At 45.0% G+C, this 16667-nt stretch overlaps 1 long non-coding RNA gene across 3 annotated transcripts; it reads right to left on the reverse strand.

Annotated features, from left to right (window-relative positions):
- Positions 1–5216: 5216 nt before the first annotated feature.
- Positions 5217–16240, reverse strand: LOC138060949 (uncharacterized). 3 transcript variants are annotated; one of them, XR_011134454.1, is made up of 4 exons: positions 16093–16240; positions 14883–15136; positions 9640–10570; positions 5217–7269 (listed from the first exon to the last, which is right to left on the reverse strand). It is a non-coding gene; the product is annotated as an uncharacterized lncRNA (long non-coding RNA). The 3 variants fall into 3 exon arrangements; XR_011134452.1 differs by lacking the exon at positions 5217–7269 and having other exon boundaries at positions 7959–10570; positions 16093–16206; XR_011134453.1 differs by lacking the exons at positions 5217–7269; positions 16093–16240 and adding an exon at positions 15669–15812 and having other exon boundaries at positions 8469–10570.
- Positions 16241–16667: the final 427 nt, after the last annotated feature.

Genomic DNA, 16667 nt, shown 5'->3' on the forward strand with positions numbered 1-16667 from the left:
CGCCAAGTGCCCTCTTCTCCACTCCGGCGACGTCCCCGGAGTCCGGAGTAGCGAGGATGTTGCAGGGAAAGATTGCGCTGCTTTCCGGAGGCAGAGCTGCGCACACTGCTCAGCCTGGGCTTTTAACTGCCTAACAGAGCCCTGACCTTATTTGAGTCTCAGAGAGTGGTCGCTGCTCAGCCAGGGGAAGAGAAAGGAAACGTTTCTTCAGCACCCAGCTGGTGTGCAGTTCACAGCGGTTTTGGGGACAGCAGCAACTTGTGCAAGGATGCAGAGTCCATAACCCTCAGCCCACCCCCCTTCTCATCGTATGTCTGGTCACTGCTGCACCATGTACCACAACCCTGCCCGTTATCAATAAATTATCACATTCAGAAATGTAATTTAAATGGAAAAAGTGAAAGATCATCTTGCACGGACTACAAACCTAGGGTCACTTGGACAGGCTTTCCAGCAGCCACTGGGAAATAGATTTTGTTTCTGGCTCTGTCACTGGCCCTCCATACAACCTTTGTCAACGCACTTTACACCTTCAGTTTCCCCCACAGCTCTGTTGCATGCTTAGAGAGTGGTGCCCAGCTATTTGCTTCAGTGGGATCAGGCACTTAAATATCTATAGAAACAAGCCTCACTTCCGTGAAGGAGGGCACTGTCTCACAGCAAGTGACTGTAGAGCTTGCCGGGTAATGGTAGTCTGATCTTGGCTACGCTCCCTAAGTGCTGTTGCAATACAAATTATCATCACCATCTAGGACAAACATCCCTTGAGCTGGAAGAACCACTGGACACACTCTCTGCGGAACAAGGCAGTCTGCTTTTTGTCACCGGGAACCACTCTCCAGCCACTCATTCGGAATTTCACGTTGTCTTTCAAGTTGGCTGTGTGCAACTTTTCTAGCGTGCATGTGAAAAATGCTAAAAATCACAGTCGCTTTTACACCACAGTTCATTGTAAATTAATGATACAGTAGCAGACACTCACATCTTGGATAAATTTGTTCAACAGGAGATCGAGGGTCCAAAAACCCCATCATAGCTCTCCCTTAGACTCAACCATGCCCTTTTAGCCAACAGGAATTTCAGTACAGATCAAAATAGGAGGGGAACAAGCCCATAGCATCAGATCACGTTTCTCCAACTCATTTCTTACATGTGGAGCTACCACCCTCTTACCTACTGCTCCTGATACCCCAACCATTTTTGCTCCAGACCTCTATGAAACCTAGAAAAGGGGACATCTGGGAAGTGCTATTTCGCTTGGTATCATTTGAAGTCTAGTTTAACACAATCACGTTGGCTATCACTCCCTCCCATGCAAAACTGGGGCTGGGAAATCTCCCACACTGAAGGTTTTAACCTCATTTTCTCCAAAAGGGAGACTTACAGGCCATTCTCCTTCCATCTGTCTGGTCCTCTTCTAATAATTTTTGAGTGAGCCAGCGAATTGCACCTGCATCAGAGAATGTGTGTGTGCAACAGCCTTACCAGCAAACATCAAAGCTGGTCAGAGAGGACAGAGATCGCTGACTAAAATAAGAGAAAAGAAATGATTTAATCCACTCACTCCTTACCTGCTAGAGAGGCAGCACTCCCATGGCCAACACCATCCTAACGGCTGACCGAACAACACGGACGCAAACCTGTCCTGGGCACGCGGCAGCAAAGGAAGGAAGGAGCTCCAAGCTTGCACAAAGGCTTGTGAGAAGTGGACCTGGGGACAAGGGAAGAATTAGCTCTACTAATGGGAAAGATTTAAGAGACAAGAGACACAAATCAGCACAAAAAAGGTCTGACTTTGCTGCCTGGGGAACAACTGGTTGAAAACAGGCTAGGACATAGGATCTACGCTCCCCTGGCACCTGTGGACGGAGCAGTTTTCTTGCTGTGGGTGCTGTTACAGCCAGGCTGTTGAGCCGTTTGAGACATGAGCTCACTGCTCGCCCTGACCTGGCGCTATCGTGTGCTCAAGTTTCCCTCCCCAGCTGCCTCTCTCTTAGGCCAAGCTCGTAGACTCAGTTTTCCCATCCAGACAATGGAGAGAGCCACATTTCTTGCACAGGGATGCTGTCAAAATGAATTAAGTGATGTCCAAAGAGTACTTTGAAATGCAGATGCTATGCTCACTAGTTTTAATGCCTCCAAAGCGGTCTCTAGATATCTCTAAATCCTCAAGATATCCCCGATCAATTCCTGTTTTACAGATGAGGAAGCAAGGCAGAGGGAAGAACGCTTTAGCTCATCTCTCTTATTTCTGGTTCTGGGGGTTTCCCTGACCTTGCCGTGGTTCAGGCTCTGGGTCACTGGCCCACAGTAGCTAAGTTGCATCCAAAGATGCATTTTGCTGGCGATGTGGAACGAGCATTGTGTACGCAGTGCGTCCGCCACGCCTGATTTCTGACCCTCCTTAAAGCTACTGCCTTTGAAGAGTTAGTGCCTGGGTTTGAGCTCCTCATCCCTCCTGCACCCTGTTATTACACTCCAGTGTTTCTGGCATCTGCTGTGCCTTGCAGGGTTGTCCCAGCAGAGCATGGGAACTGTGGATCGTAGGCCTGAGCTAAATCGTTCCCTGAATTTTCCTTGCCTTAGTAGATGTACTAGGAAGGAGCAGGACACAGGAGTTTCTAGTCCCCAGGCCTGTGATCAAATTCTCTCTCCCTCTGTCACACATCCTAATCATCACAGCTGGCAGTCATGCCAACAATATTAACGTTGCTGAGTAGCTTTCAGTTTTGCAATTAGCAAGGTTTTCTGCTTCTCTCAAATAAAAACTAAGCTTGTGCTACTTAACACTGCTTACATGATACAGATATGTTCAGGCCCACGTTACTGTCTTGTTGAGATGAACCAACATTTTGAGTGCTGTAGATATTTTAAATCTTCTGAAGATTAGAATAGCTACAAAGCTCATTATTTCTAAAAGTGTTTATCCTTTTTCTTTTTTTTTTTTGTTTGCAAAACTAGGCAATGCACAGTTTAAACAAACAGCTATTGTACAATTAAACATTGATTAAAGAAAGGAGTTCCATTTAAATTATTAAGTGGCAAGATAAAAAGCATCCCTTCTCTTTTGTACGAGACTTTATTCAGAAGTCAAACTTCTGTAGTCTCACTGAATGCTAATGAATAGCATAATAATGCACAAGGGCAAGAGGGGGCTGAGTAATTAAAAACAGAGGCCAGAAATCAAAGGGCTTGAAATATACTTACCAAAATAATTCAATTATACATTAGAAACCTGGGATAATCAAGACATGTCCCACAGTTTCATTCATCATTATGCCCCCGGTTTAGTATCTATACTGGTTTGCTGTATACAGGAGCAGCAAGCGGGACTTTCACGTGCGATGCTTCAGACAAAAGCAACATGCACACAGGTCCCATTCTCATCATGCTGCCCTTTGGAAATGGCTACACTTGAATGAGTATTTTCTCGGTTAAACTGATTTATGGAACTATTTTTAGGCACAAGCTATTTCTGCAGTGGTTGTATATTCCTTTTCTCTGTAGCTTTACAATTAATTAATAAAAATCTCCACACCCACCATTTTAGCTTCCTCATCAATCCATCTCCCATCGCTCTCCTTGGCTTCGCCCCTTCTCGTGGCTTCACAGTTTCCCCTGGCAAGCCATAAAAGACTTTGTGAAGCAATGCAGTAAGTAGGTTCCTGAAGCAACCAATGCATTTAGCTGCAATGGCACCAAAAACCTCCAAAGTCTTCACCCGTCACAGAAACCGGGTCAGAAAATCATGATGTAGCTCTGCAGCGTCTCCCCTCGTGCGGGGCGTGAGAGTCCCTGCCCCGCTCCTCGTCCCTGCAGGGGCACAGGGCGGACTGCGCATTTCAAGCCAATTCCAGTGCCATGGGGCAGACCAAGGAAAAGGAGAAGATCAAAGGAGGATCTGTGTGATTTTGCCTTGTGCGGTCTTGATGCAATAAGCAATGACAAAACATAGACCCATAAGATGCTGGTAACCACTTCACTATGAAAAAAAATGGGAGAGGTGAAAACAAGTTCCCGTCTGCAAAAGCATGGTTGCTCAGAAAGTTTGCAGATGCACAAGCTGTTCCCACCCTTTGGGCACATAATTAAGGCAACAACAAGCAACAATTGTTGGAAACATCCAGGGGCAGGAATTTCAGCAAAACCAATACTCAATTTTGTATCAGCTTCCTGAAAAATCACAGTCTGATTAGAATTTTTAAAGGTTTAAGCACAGACTCCTAGTTGTCTCTAATGAGCACAGAAGCCAAACAAAATACCGCTGTATTTCACAAACAAAGAGGAGCCTGTAGGTCGACACAGGTCAAAACTTTAAACCATAAAAAAGGGGAAACAAGAACCTCAGGTCAAGTTTTCCCAAATGAGAGTCCTTAATTAAAATGAAGGTTATGACTTCAGCAGATGGGTGCTGTTTAGTAAAGTCCCAGCTATTATTGAGATTTGCTGCATCTTCAATTTAAAACTAAACAAAACACTGCATTAAAAAAGAGAGAGAATAAGAGAAAGAGAGAAAGAAAGAGAGAGAGCGAGCGAGCGCACGCACGTGCACACTTTAGCCACTTTATGACAGCAGCAAACGTGGCTGTCTCAAACTTCCCGCAGCCCTACCAGCTATATTTTCCTATATCAGAAATAGAGCTTCTTTTGAGGTGATTCAGCTTCTCAGAAAGAAGATCTACATTCACTTGTTAAAAAGTAGATCATTAAGACAAACCAAGCAACCCAGGGTGTGAGCTGGAGCACCGTTTGCCAAGGGGGAGAGGGAAATGTACAGATTAAGACAGCTACAATTGCAACAAACAGTGAAGCAGAGAGCAAAGTACTCATTTCTTCCATTTTTCTAACAAGGAATTCCATTTTTTTTTTTTTTTTTTAGATGAGAAGACGCTGATGTAACATGTTTCTCGATTTTCCAGGGGAACTGGCTGAGAGCTATATCCAAAGGCAGAGCCTGAGGTGCGTGTGAGCCCCAATATTCAGCTCCCAAGCTGTGTGATGAAATGCTCTAATAGATACCTTAGTGACATCCTTTTGGAGAAACAGGCTGGGGCAGTAATTCTAACAGGACAAGTCAGCTGTAATGAATATCTTTCCCCAGCGCAGATGGGGCCTCCCTTTGCTCGCATGCATAGCTTCTTCGGCTTCCTAAGGACTACAGGGAGATGAGAGCGAGTAGCTCTGGCCTCTCATATTTACCTGCCTTAAACAATATACCAGCCATCAATAAATGAACTTCATTTTCTTAAATATGCAATTACATGAAATAGATTGTAGAAGTGACAAAAACAACAACAACTCCACAAACACAGGGCTGGGCTCTGATTTCTAGCGGTACAAGATCAAAGTAGTACAGTTGCTCATTTACAGCTCAAAGCTGTGTTGTTTTTCCTAATGCAGGCTGTATTGGTAGTCATCTCAACGCTGTAAAGCAAAAGTACACGCTGTCTTGATATTCCTTCCACAGTAAATAAGGATTTACAAAGGAGGGGAAAAAATCTCCCTTCCCCTCCCTCTTTCAATTCATTAAGTTCAACTGTGATAACCAGCGAGGCATACAGGAAAGGGTTAGGTATCTCTGCCTCTGAATATTTAATTCAGGTCTAAATGTAATGCACAGCATCCTTATACCCTTGGGAGTTCAGTAGCCAATATGCCAACGAATATAACCTGACAATAGTGATATTTTCTGCACTTTGGAGGCATGAGTGACATTTGCTCACCACATATGTTGCATCGGATGCTGAGGTCTACACTTGTGAGAAATTAATCAGAATCCATCTGTTTCCTTCTCATCTGGACAATTTCATTACAACTTAACCAAAGATTATAGGATTCTCATATCTGTGCCGCCAGCCCCCACCCCAGTTTTGGGGCTTCCATACTGAATGATTAAAGCTGCTTAGTTTAAGTAAGGTCAGAAACAATCTTCCTTCCTGTAGGGAAAGGCATAATTCTCATGAGCAGGGTTCAAAATCTGCTCTAAATTACAAGTAGGTAAATCAGGAATATCTCTACTGAAACAAATGGAGTTTAGATTTATCACAGAGCAGAATCTGGACCTTGATCGTTCAGTGCATGTTTCCTATGGCTAATTTTGGTTTGCGTTATGCTCAAGAGGGGAAAAAGATAATCACTCTAGGTCCTCTGTTACATTTTCATTTACTTGTCCAAAAGGTGAGCAAATGCATGGCTCAGCCTTTCTCTGGAACTAGTAGATATTATGCTATTATTGGGAAAAGACTTAGTACTCTTTTTGAAAAAGATCCCTGTTCTTACACTTGCTGCTTAGCAAATTCTTTGCTTATTTTCTCATTTACTACTACTTCTTTAATTTGATGTAATAGCAAGGGAGAATTGGACCTAAAGATTGCCTGGACTCAGCTGATTTATAGTGCTAAATATTGCACAGTGATGGATGTATTTGCTGAAGAGAAGGCTTTTCTAAGCATTCTTTGGATGCAGCACAAATGGCACCCCCCCCCCCCCCAAAAAAAAAAAAGGTATAAATATCAGTGGGAATCTGGTACACAATCACTAGGTAACAGTTGTAGCCAAGCCTGCTAACACAACGTTTTCTGAACGACAAAGAAATCAAATCTATGAACCAAAAAGTGAGGTTTCCATTACAGAAGCTATCGACAGCGAGAAACTGCATGGGAGGCCTGGGAAAGCTCGGTGACAAGGGGAATGTGCGCCCATGATAAGCAGGGGCTGACAGACAGCTATAGCACCCGGGGTCTAAATGTCAGGAAAGTGAAACCTGGGAAACAAAGAAATCAGGAATCCGAGCTCAGTGCCATTGTGCGCATTGATGGATGCGGGAGCGGCGCTGCCAGCTGAGTGGGAGCAATCGTATGTCGCGGCTCTTGGTTTTGGCAGGTCCATTTTCAGAGGAGCAGGATCTCCTGTACCAGCTGCCAACCCAGAACGTTTGAGTCACTTAGCCACGGGCACTTGTGCTGACAGGCCCCAACAAAATGAGGTACTTGGACACGTGAGGTTTTCCACCAGCTCCGGCAGGGCTGCTCACCCCTTCCAAGCGTAGCTGAAAACGAAGCACCTTGTAGACTGAGGTCCAAGCAGTAGAAAGCAGGCATGGCCCCGCCAGCACCAAGCCAGTGTCCTGACCCCGGCAGTGGCAGCAGGGCTCCCCTCCACGTATTCGCAAATATCTCCTGACGCTGCAGCCTCACCAGGGCGAGCCCCCAAATCCACTTGCGTTGGTGACGGGAAAGAAAGGAGCGATCAAACACAGCGAGGCAGGACCTGCCACAAAGAGTAAGCAATAGGTCAAAACAACGAGGTTTGTTTGCAAGCAAAGGAAATTCATCCAACAGCAGGGAGGTGGAAGTAAAAAGGCAGAAGAGATCTGCAAAGCAAAAATGAGCCTGAGATGGGGAGCCACATGCAGCTCCCTGACTGTGGTCGGTGCCTTGCTCCTTCCCCGGCTCTCACCGCTATTATTCCAGCTCACTTGCACATACCCAACAGTTATTTCTGAAATGGAGGTGCATTCAGATCAGGCTGTCCCTGCCTATCTTTTCAAACATGAGTCACTTAATCGGATGCTTTTTTGCTGTAGCGTAACCACATGATACCAGGGCTTTGCGCAGGACCTATATCCTAGCTCCAGCGCTGGGTACTTCCTTGCCAGAGAAATAGTGACACACTGGGAGATAGCTATAAAAGAAGAGAAAGATCTTGCATAAATTAGCTTGCACTATTTATAGACATGGAGAGCAGTCTGTCCATGGGACCATCTGCTAATCTATGTCCCATGGCAATTAAAGTCAACATTTCACGATATCTTCTCCATCAAGGACTGAGACTATGCACTGTGCTCCTTTTCCATATAAGAAAGGCCCTACACCTCTGTGCTGCTTAGTGTTTCTTTCCAGCTTTTCATAACACTCTCTATGTCTAGTCTCTGAGTGCATGCTACAAGACACGGAAAACTCAAACTACTTTTATTACTATAAATTGTGGGGCCAGTAGGTAACAAGGGAGTATTTAGTTCATTGATTCTCAATAACTTTTCTGTTCAATTAAAAAAAAAAAATGCACAGACCTACAGACATGGTGCACTAAAGTCACTAATGCATAGGTTAGATGCAGAGTAGAGCTGGTGCGCATAAATCTGTTCAATGCCCCTCGTTCTAAACATGCTACATACCACCTCCATTGTCAGTAGTGATTTTTTTTTGGACATCTACGTTTTTGAGCATCCAAGCCAAGATGGCCTGCAAAATTATCAAAGAGCCTCGGGCATTCACAGATCAGACCCCTCCATCTCATTTCCTTCAAGGAAAGTGGGGAGCCTAAAAATTATAGTACCTAAACATGCTTTGGAAAACACCTTAAGACAAACAGAACAAATGTTTTTCATGCATAGCTTGTCCGTATTATACAATTCAGAGAATTTTTCAAAGTAACTTAAAAGCTCAAGTCCGATTTCTTCATCCTATAGCTTTTCTTACACAATACATTTTTATTAATCTATATAATTTTAAATAACTTACAGTGTCACCATCATTTTAGCAACTGAATTCACTACATTTAGCAATAGTAATTACTACAAAAGCAAGGAAGAAAATACAGAAGATTCAGTTAGTAGAAAGATTTGCCAGAAAGGCAGCATTATAGCAAGCTCTAATAGTGAAGAACTTTTACTCAGTTGAAAGATGTTATTTTACAGAAATTGAACCCAAAGATATATGTTGTATGGAGACTAATACATTTGGTTAATTAAAAAAAAAAAAAACCACTCTGAAGGCTCTCAAATAATGCTCCACCTCTGCCATAGCTGATATTACAAATGGTTTCTTTTTTCCATGTATGTGAGAGAGAGAAAGAAATTGAAACGTTAAGCAGCAACGCAGCCAAATATTTTCCATTTTAATCTGAAACCTATCGCAGTCACAGAGCAGTTAGCAGTTATGTGAGAACAGAGAGCTCCAAACTTTACACAGCCTCGGCTGCTCCGCATGGGAACGATCCTCTCCCAGGTGTCCCTGTCCCTTTCAACCTCCTCAAAACTTCCCATGCTCCAGTTTCCACTTCCCCACGCGGGGCGCAAGGGCTCTGAGCTGCCTGTGGCCGAGAGCAAAGGTGCCGAGAGTGAACTCCGACACCCGACATCCCTGCAGATCTAAACTATCAGCTTGAGACCTAAAGGTTATTATGCAAAGTCCTAGAGGAGAAAAACGGTTTTAATACCTTCCCTCAGCATCTAAAAAGATATAACGGACCATTACTGGCTACGGATATAACATATACAAAGTATATTATTGCAGAGATCTCAGCACTTGTGGAGAGGTTTTAAAGCCATTGTTGTCCATTTTGCACATTAAAACCCACTAAGAGATTTATTTACAGCATTAAATCATTTGTTTTGTCTCTGGCTAGTTTTTTAACTATTAAAATATTCATCATACACATCCAAGAATCCCTGTGCCAAGTGTTTTTTTAATAACCTTTTAAAGGAATAGCTTCTTTAAAATACCATGGAGTGTACAAAGCACTCTTAAAAAAACACTGAAAGTAAGAGACCTCACTGTAAAACACCCAAGAGAGAAATGAGACATCAGTGACTGCTGAGACCACTCACAGTTCTCCCCATTAACAGGGGCAACTTACCGCAGTACAACAGAAGAGGTGGATTCTACCAAATTAGGTGCTTAGCATAAGCAGGAAGCACATTTTTGTTAAAGAGTTGGGTAGTTCTACATCACATAAGTAGATGCAACTTTCTACTGCCAAGAAGGCTGAGGAAAAAAATTGCAACTGTAAAGGGGGTCTTTGTGTGAAAACTGGCCTTTAAATTTCCCTTCACATGAACTATATTTTTAAAAGGTGGATAGTAAGCTCTGAGAAAAATGAATATTTTCTACTTGAAAAATCAGTTATGTGCTGGACACAGGCTTGGTGCAGAAGCCCTTCCTCCCTGCTCCACAATCCTTAAAAAAATAAAAATAAAAATTTGTGCCTCTGACTTTCTGGAGCATGATGCAGCGGAGAGCTGCACAAGCTCCTCCACACGGTGCTCGGCACCGACTGGCTCCAGCTACAATTGTCAGAGACAATTACAGAGCAGCCGCCTCCGACGTGAATATCATATGATGTTGCATAAGGCACTGTCCTGGCAGCTGGCTGGCCCCATGCGGTTGTCAAACGGAGGACAGGAGGGGCCACATGTCAGCCAAAGGGGATCTCCCACTCCTGGCGCGGTGGGAATGACGAGCACGGGTACTGCAGAAGCTGCGTTGCTGGGTCTGTTGCTCACGAGCTCATCCCAACACCGGTTTTCTGGACAAAACAGCCACAGTGCTATGGAGGCAGCTGCTTTGACATCCCAAAGACAAGACTTCGCAGGTGATGGTAGAGCAAAGGTGCTCGAAGGCTGGCAGCAGGCAGAAACTCATCCCACATCCATCCGCATGGTCCAGAAGAGCTTGCTGGCCATCACGACTCCTAGGACAGCGTTTGGTGGCAGCTTCGGCAACTTCATACAAAAGCATGGGCTCTTGTCCTGTCAGGCTTCTCTATCCAAAGCACTTTCATTCTGTATCTATATAATATAGAAAACAGAAGAGCCTGCTTATTATTTACAGTCTATAAGAAGTAAGGGATATGCTTGTACATAGTTATTTTCCCTGTTGTGTTTTCTCTCACGGACACTGAGTTTAATGAAAAAAGGCAAGTAAAACCACATTTGTAGACACTGACTACATTATTACTAAACATAGAGCTTAACACCGAACGTCTGGGTCATTTAAAAGGTGACATGCATTTGTGAGAAAATGCATTTAGTTTATTTATGGACAATAGAGAGACACGCTAGATTCATTACACCACAGGCTTTCCCAAGCTAACTGCTCCAGTCAAGGCAGAGTAAGTGAAGACATCTTGCTGGCTGGAGAGAACTTTTTCAACATCTTGTTTATTATATAGCCTCTTAGGTATCATTAAGGGACTTCATAATCTTGACTGAAACATGGCTTGCTGTTTCCACAAACAAGTCTCTTACCTTTACCACACTCACTGGCTACAAACTCTTTGATTTTCATTTAATGTTCATCTAAAAAGCTGAAGACCCAGGCACTCCACTCAGTTGTGCTGACATTATCTTTTAATTAGCAGAGGTCACTTAATGCTTTTAGTACAATCAACCGTTGCTTTCTTCCCCTGATCAACGGAAAGTGCATCTCTGTTAATGCAGACTGATTAAAACTTGAAAATCCTTTAGCATAAAAGTATCTCAGGACAAATATAATCAAGCCATTGCACGTAGGTCATTTTCATTGACAGCTTTGACTGTCACTGCATTTAGTGTATGACTTTGACTACTACTGCAAAGAAACATTTTATAAGCAAACACCCTAATCTGCACAGCATCACTAGGTCACGGGAAGAGCACATCGCAGGCTCTCTGAGTAAATGATCTCTCCTCGTAAGGTAGATCTCACCAGAAGACAGACTGTGCCATGGGCAAAATTCATCCCAGCTTGGGCTGAGAGCCAGGCCAGGAAGAACTTGTCCTGCAGCAGGAGGGCTCAGATGTTGCTCAGGACAGCTGATGTGAAACAGGAGGTTTTCTTCCACAAATTACCCCTATTTCAAAGGCTGTTTGAGTGGTTGGCTTAATATAAATAATATAAAACAAGTAGGTCCCATAGGCTGGGATCAGCAGGATTAGTTTGTTGAGTATTAAGGCTGTGCGGGATCTGGGCTGAGAGCAGCAGGTGTTTGGAGGAGGAGTCACATTTTCATCCTTCATAATTCCCACCTAACAGCTTGACCCACTCACCACTGGAGCCTTCTCCCATTATGGCAATAACAAATGAACATAGTTTTGCAGGAAAAATATTTTAACTCATTTCTCATACTGCAACTTCCATCCTGCAAAAAACATTTCAATGTCTACTTTAAAGGTAAGAAGTCTCAGTATCTGCAATAGCGTAAGTTTGATGCCCTTGAAGTCCTTCCAAAACATTGTCTCAGAAGAAGGAAATAGAAATCAGAGTTCATAAGCCATTTGTAGGTGATAAATAAAACTCACTCTGGAGACATACACAGCTCACTGATCTGCATTGCAGGTGGATGCACATTTTAAAAAAATGTGAGCAATCTTATATTGTCTTGTAAGAATAAAATATTTTCATCACACAGAGGTGAAGCTAGCACTGATTTCAGGGGGGGGAAAAAAAAAATCAATCAGATCATTAGCGGTCAAAGATTTGCTCAAGTCCAAAGTGAATGAGTTTTGGGGGGAATAGGGACTGTGCTCAATTTAAAAGAGTGGCAGGTCTTCTCACTTCAGAGTCACTTGTCCTTTTAAGAGACCGATCTTATAAGCAAAAGGTAAACAGCCTGGTCTATTGTCTCCAATTCCTAATAGTTTTGTTAATCCTTATCCTTTTGACCCCTGCACAAAGAAAATTATTCCAGGAAACGACTAGTAAGAACTCCTTTGTAATCCCTATGTTATAGTATATCTGCTACTGAGTTTGCAAAGACAGTAAAATGAGAGGCACTCTTACTGTGCCTGTCACAAATTAATGAAGGCTTCTTATTCTCGGTAGCTTTTTATTGCTAGACAAGGAGCATAAGTCAGAAAACATATGGTGACCGACAAAACCAGGATGAAGCAGACCAGAAAAAAAAAAAAGAAAGAAAGAAAGAAAGCAGTTCTGTTTAAAAAACAATTACATACACCTCTCTTGGAATAGCTATATACATACAAGAACCAGTTGTTTTCACCTGCTGCGCTGCGTTTAGGTCATGAAAGGATTTTTTTTTCCCAGGGAAGGAGTTTGAGACATAAGAAGGAATGCAAGACAATTTTAAATTAAACAGCATGACTATGGTAACAGCCACAATAGATTGGTTGCCCTAAACACAGTACAGGAGATAACAGTCGTCTTATCTATGGTTTGGTAAATAATTTCTCCTACCGCAAGGGTCATTACAACTTCGGCTCTTGCTGTCATGTGTGATTCCACTGAGGAGCCAAGGAATAAAGCCTCTCTAGAGGTGCTTGCGGTGTAAGTGAACAGCTCTAAATAACATCGCTCGGTTTAGCTACGGAGGGCAGGAAACCTCGTTCGCATCCTGGCAGTCCTTCATTAGATGCCAACTTGCAGCCCAACAGGGCGCAACATCTCCCAGGGCAGGAAGTCGCTAAGTAGCAGCGTGAGCCATTAAGGAAAAGGTATTTTGCCTTCCCACCTCCCAAAAGCAGTATAGTCCCCTAATGAGAGAAATGGGGAGTTTGAAGAAAAAAAAGAAAAAAGAAAGAAAAAGAAAAGAAACAAGCAGGTTTGGGTAAGGTATCAGCACACGGCAGAGGCAGTCAAGCGCGAGGCTTAGGGAACAGTTTTGCATGGGTGCTGCTTGTTGGAGGGTACCAAAAAGAAGGGGGTCACCTCAGCTGAAAAGAGGCGGGGGGGAAACCCAGCAAGATTTAGCGTATGAAGGGCATTAAAATGAAAAGCTGAGGAGAAGGCAAGGGGGGGACTTAGGTCAGGCAGTCAGAGCTAGGCACGTAAGTGATGCACAGAGAACTCACAGGGAAAGGTTAGGACAGAAGTGACAGCTGGTCTGAAGAAATATCACTTTGAGATCCAGAACCCTGCCAGAAAACCCAACAGCATGGCCAATAACAAAGTTTGATAAAAACAGGCCGGCAGAAAAAGGACACAAGATGCATAAATACATGCTTATTCAATAAAGCAAGGAACGGGATGGCAAAATTGAGCAAACACAGCTGCCTAGTGGTGGGAGACAGACTGATTTATTTGCCTGGCTGAAACACGGCAGCATAGAAAACACAGCGGGGAAACTGTGTTGTCTCAGTAGGAATCATTCAGTGAAGGAGGGTTAGGTCATGGTTAAAGCATTAGAAAGAGCCTCGAGAAGCCAAGTTTCCAAAGGAAGAGTCATGCAGATCATACATAATTGACAATGTAGATATATTAGAGATGTTATGGTATTGATTCCTAGGACAGGGAGAGCAGTATTAAAAAAAAGAAAAGAAAAGAAAAAAAAAAACAGTTAACAATAAAACAGTAGAGAGTTGTGATTGCCTACGTCCAGATCATGAGGACCAGATGGCTTCATCCAAAGGTCTGAAAGGACAGAGCAGTTGAGCTGCTAACGGGGAGATCTCGTCTCAATAAGATCAGGTGAGAAACGTGGGCCCCCTTTGTAGAAATGCCCGCGACAAATCTGTTTTGGAATTACAAGCTAGCTGTGATTTTTTTCTTTTCCTGCATAAAGAAACTGATTATCTTAAGAGACTGTTAAAACATCTAGGTGAACAACGTTTCTATAGAGGAAAACTGCACCTCTTTTTGCAAGTTAATCTGCAAAATAATAGGGAAACTCAGCTATAAAACATATGATCTTTGAAAAGTCTTGGGCAAAGTCACTAGAAAGGATTTAATGATAACCTTAAGTATCCTGGAGAGAGGGAGTACTGCCACGGCTCAGACATCGATTAAGAGACATAGTTGGTTAATTTTCAAGACGGAGACCTGCATCACTATTCATATTTAATCAATTAGCGAGCTAGAAAAGCACTTGAACAATAAATGTCAAATACTAGAGAGAAGCCAGAAAAACTCCAGAGGGGTACAGGAAACCTGCAAGAGCAGACATACAGAATTAAAAACAGAGAAACACACCCAGGGCCCTGCTCATACGGAGACACGAGTTCATTAACTCATTGAAAAGTACTTCCAATAATAATTAATAGCGAGAAAGAACGAAATGAAATGGAGCTGCCTACAGTAACCCTGACCAAAACCTTTCTCTGTGAAGTACCAGCAAAAAACAGCAGGCAAAAAAGCGTCATTACAGAAAATGATGTCAGAGCCCACCTCTGATGCAACCTCGGCTTCCCCGGAGCCGCAGGAGGAGTGACGGCGGGGGTCAGCGGAGGCAGGATTTCACTCAGCACAGTCAATGCCCGTCCTCACCCTCCATCTCCAACGGGACGGCAAAAAAGCCACCGGCCCGAGCTCGCACCTCTGCCGCGTAGTGGGGTTTCGGGATTTCCGCTGTTGCCTCCGCAGTGACAACAGCAGCCTCGGTTGATGCCGTTGCATGACACTAATATCGGATGCTTTCAAATCTGATCAATAAAAAAAAAAAAAAAAAAACAATTTACATTGAACGAGCAGCAAGCTGTCAATTTGTTTTTAAATCCTAGTATTTCTCACGAGTTCCTGACCTGAAGGGAAAGCGCTGTGGTTATTAAGTAAGCAGCGACTGATCTATGACAAAACATTCAGAAAGGTTTCCTTTGAAGCATGCATTAGAAGGGCTAATACCCCCACGTTTTTTCTTAGGGCTGAACGTTAAAAATGCTGCAAACTGTCCACGACAGTTTTGTACGCAAGGCCATTAGGAGGAGGTTGGTCGCATCTGAATTCCTTGTGATTTACTCAGCATTTTTTAACAAAGTGTTTTAATATTGAATTAATCACGTAGCTCTTTTGTTAGGGAGAAGCAGCACGAGGAAGTTCTGACCCGTCCTGGGACGCCCGTTACCCGACGCAGGCAGGGCCCAGACGCGGCACCGCGTCGGCCCCGGGACCCCCCGCGGGGGTCAACCCAAAGCACCGCTCCCCGCCTGCGGTTCCTCCCGTCGGCACCTGTCCCACCTTGGCAGTTAAGGGCAGCGCAGAGCCATCGAAGGAGCCCGCTGCGTCCGACCAGCGCCAGCCGGCGGGGCTTCCTCGCGCCCGCCCGCCCGCCGGGGTCTGAGGGGGAAAGCCGGACGCAGAGAGCCGGGGCACCCCCTTCCCCTGGCTGCTGCTCCCCAGGCGGGGAGGAGCGGAAGGAGGCCCAGGCAGAGGGACGGGACGGGAGGGGACAGGACAGGACGGGACACCCGCCCCTGCCCCGACGCAAACGCGCAGGCTTTGCGGCGCTAGGCCGGGAGGAGGCGGCTGAGGAAGCCGAGGCTGCCTCCGTGAACTGAGGGGCACCCAAGCCGGCCTCTGTGAAAGGACAGAGCGGGGAGGTCTGCTGTTTTAGACTGTCAGACCACAATAAACAAGTCATGAGAAAGGCTGAATATCTTACCCAGTATAAAGACATCTAGCAAAAGAAAACTGCCTCTGCTTCCCGCTCCCCACGGGCTCCCCGAGGGGAAGAGCCGCGGGCTCCGGCCGTCCACACGGGTTTTTTGTTTGCTGTGCCTTTCCATGGGGGCCGAGCACGGGCCCTGCCTGCGAGCGGCGGACCCTCGTAGGCCGGAGACGCGCTGGCTCGTTCCTCCGCCCTAACCAAGGGAGAAGGGGCGGCCGCTTCGGCAAAGAAGGAGCGATGGGCGGGAGGCGCGTTTCCTCCCGCTCCGGAGGCCGCGGCGCGGCAGCCGGCCGAGGCACGAGGGCAGCCGCCAGGGCCCCACCTTCCCACCAGGCCTGTCCTGCTCCTGCCCCCCTCAAAGGCAAACGGCAGCTTCCACGTACGCCCCCGCTGCAAAAGACACCGACGTTTAAACCGGGGGAGGCAAGGAGCAGGAGCCACCCGCAAAATGGGGCTTGGGAAGGTCTTTTCTGGATTACCATGACCCTTCCTGGCGTGCAGGAGCGAAAGCACCTCTGTATCAACGGTGGAGGGACCTAATTCAAGCACCCCGGCTAGCTCGTGCGCTG

The sequence above is a fragment of the Struthio camelus genome, chromosome 14 (genome assembly GCF_040807025.1).
Source record: "Struthio camelus isolate bStrCam1 chromosome 14, bStrCam1.hap1, whole genome shotgun sequence".
Taxonomy (NCBI): Eukaryota; Metazoa; Chordata; class Aves; order Struthioniformes; family Struthionidae; genus Struthio; species Struthio camelus.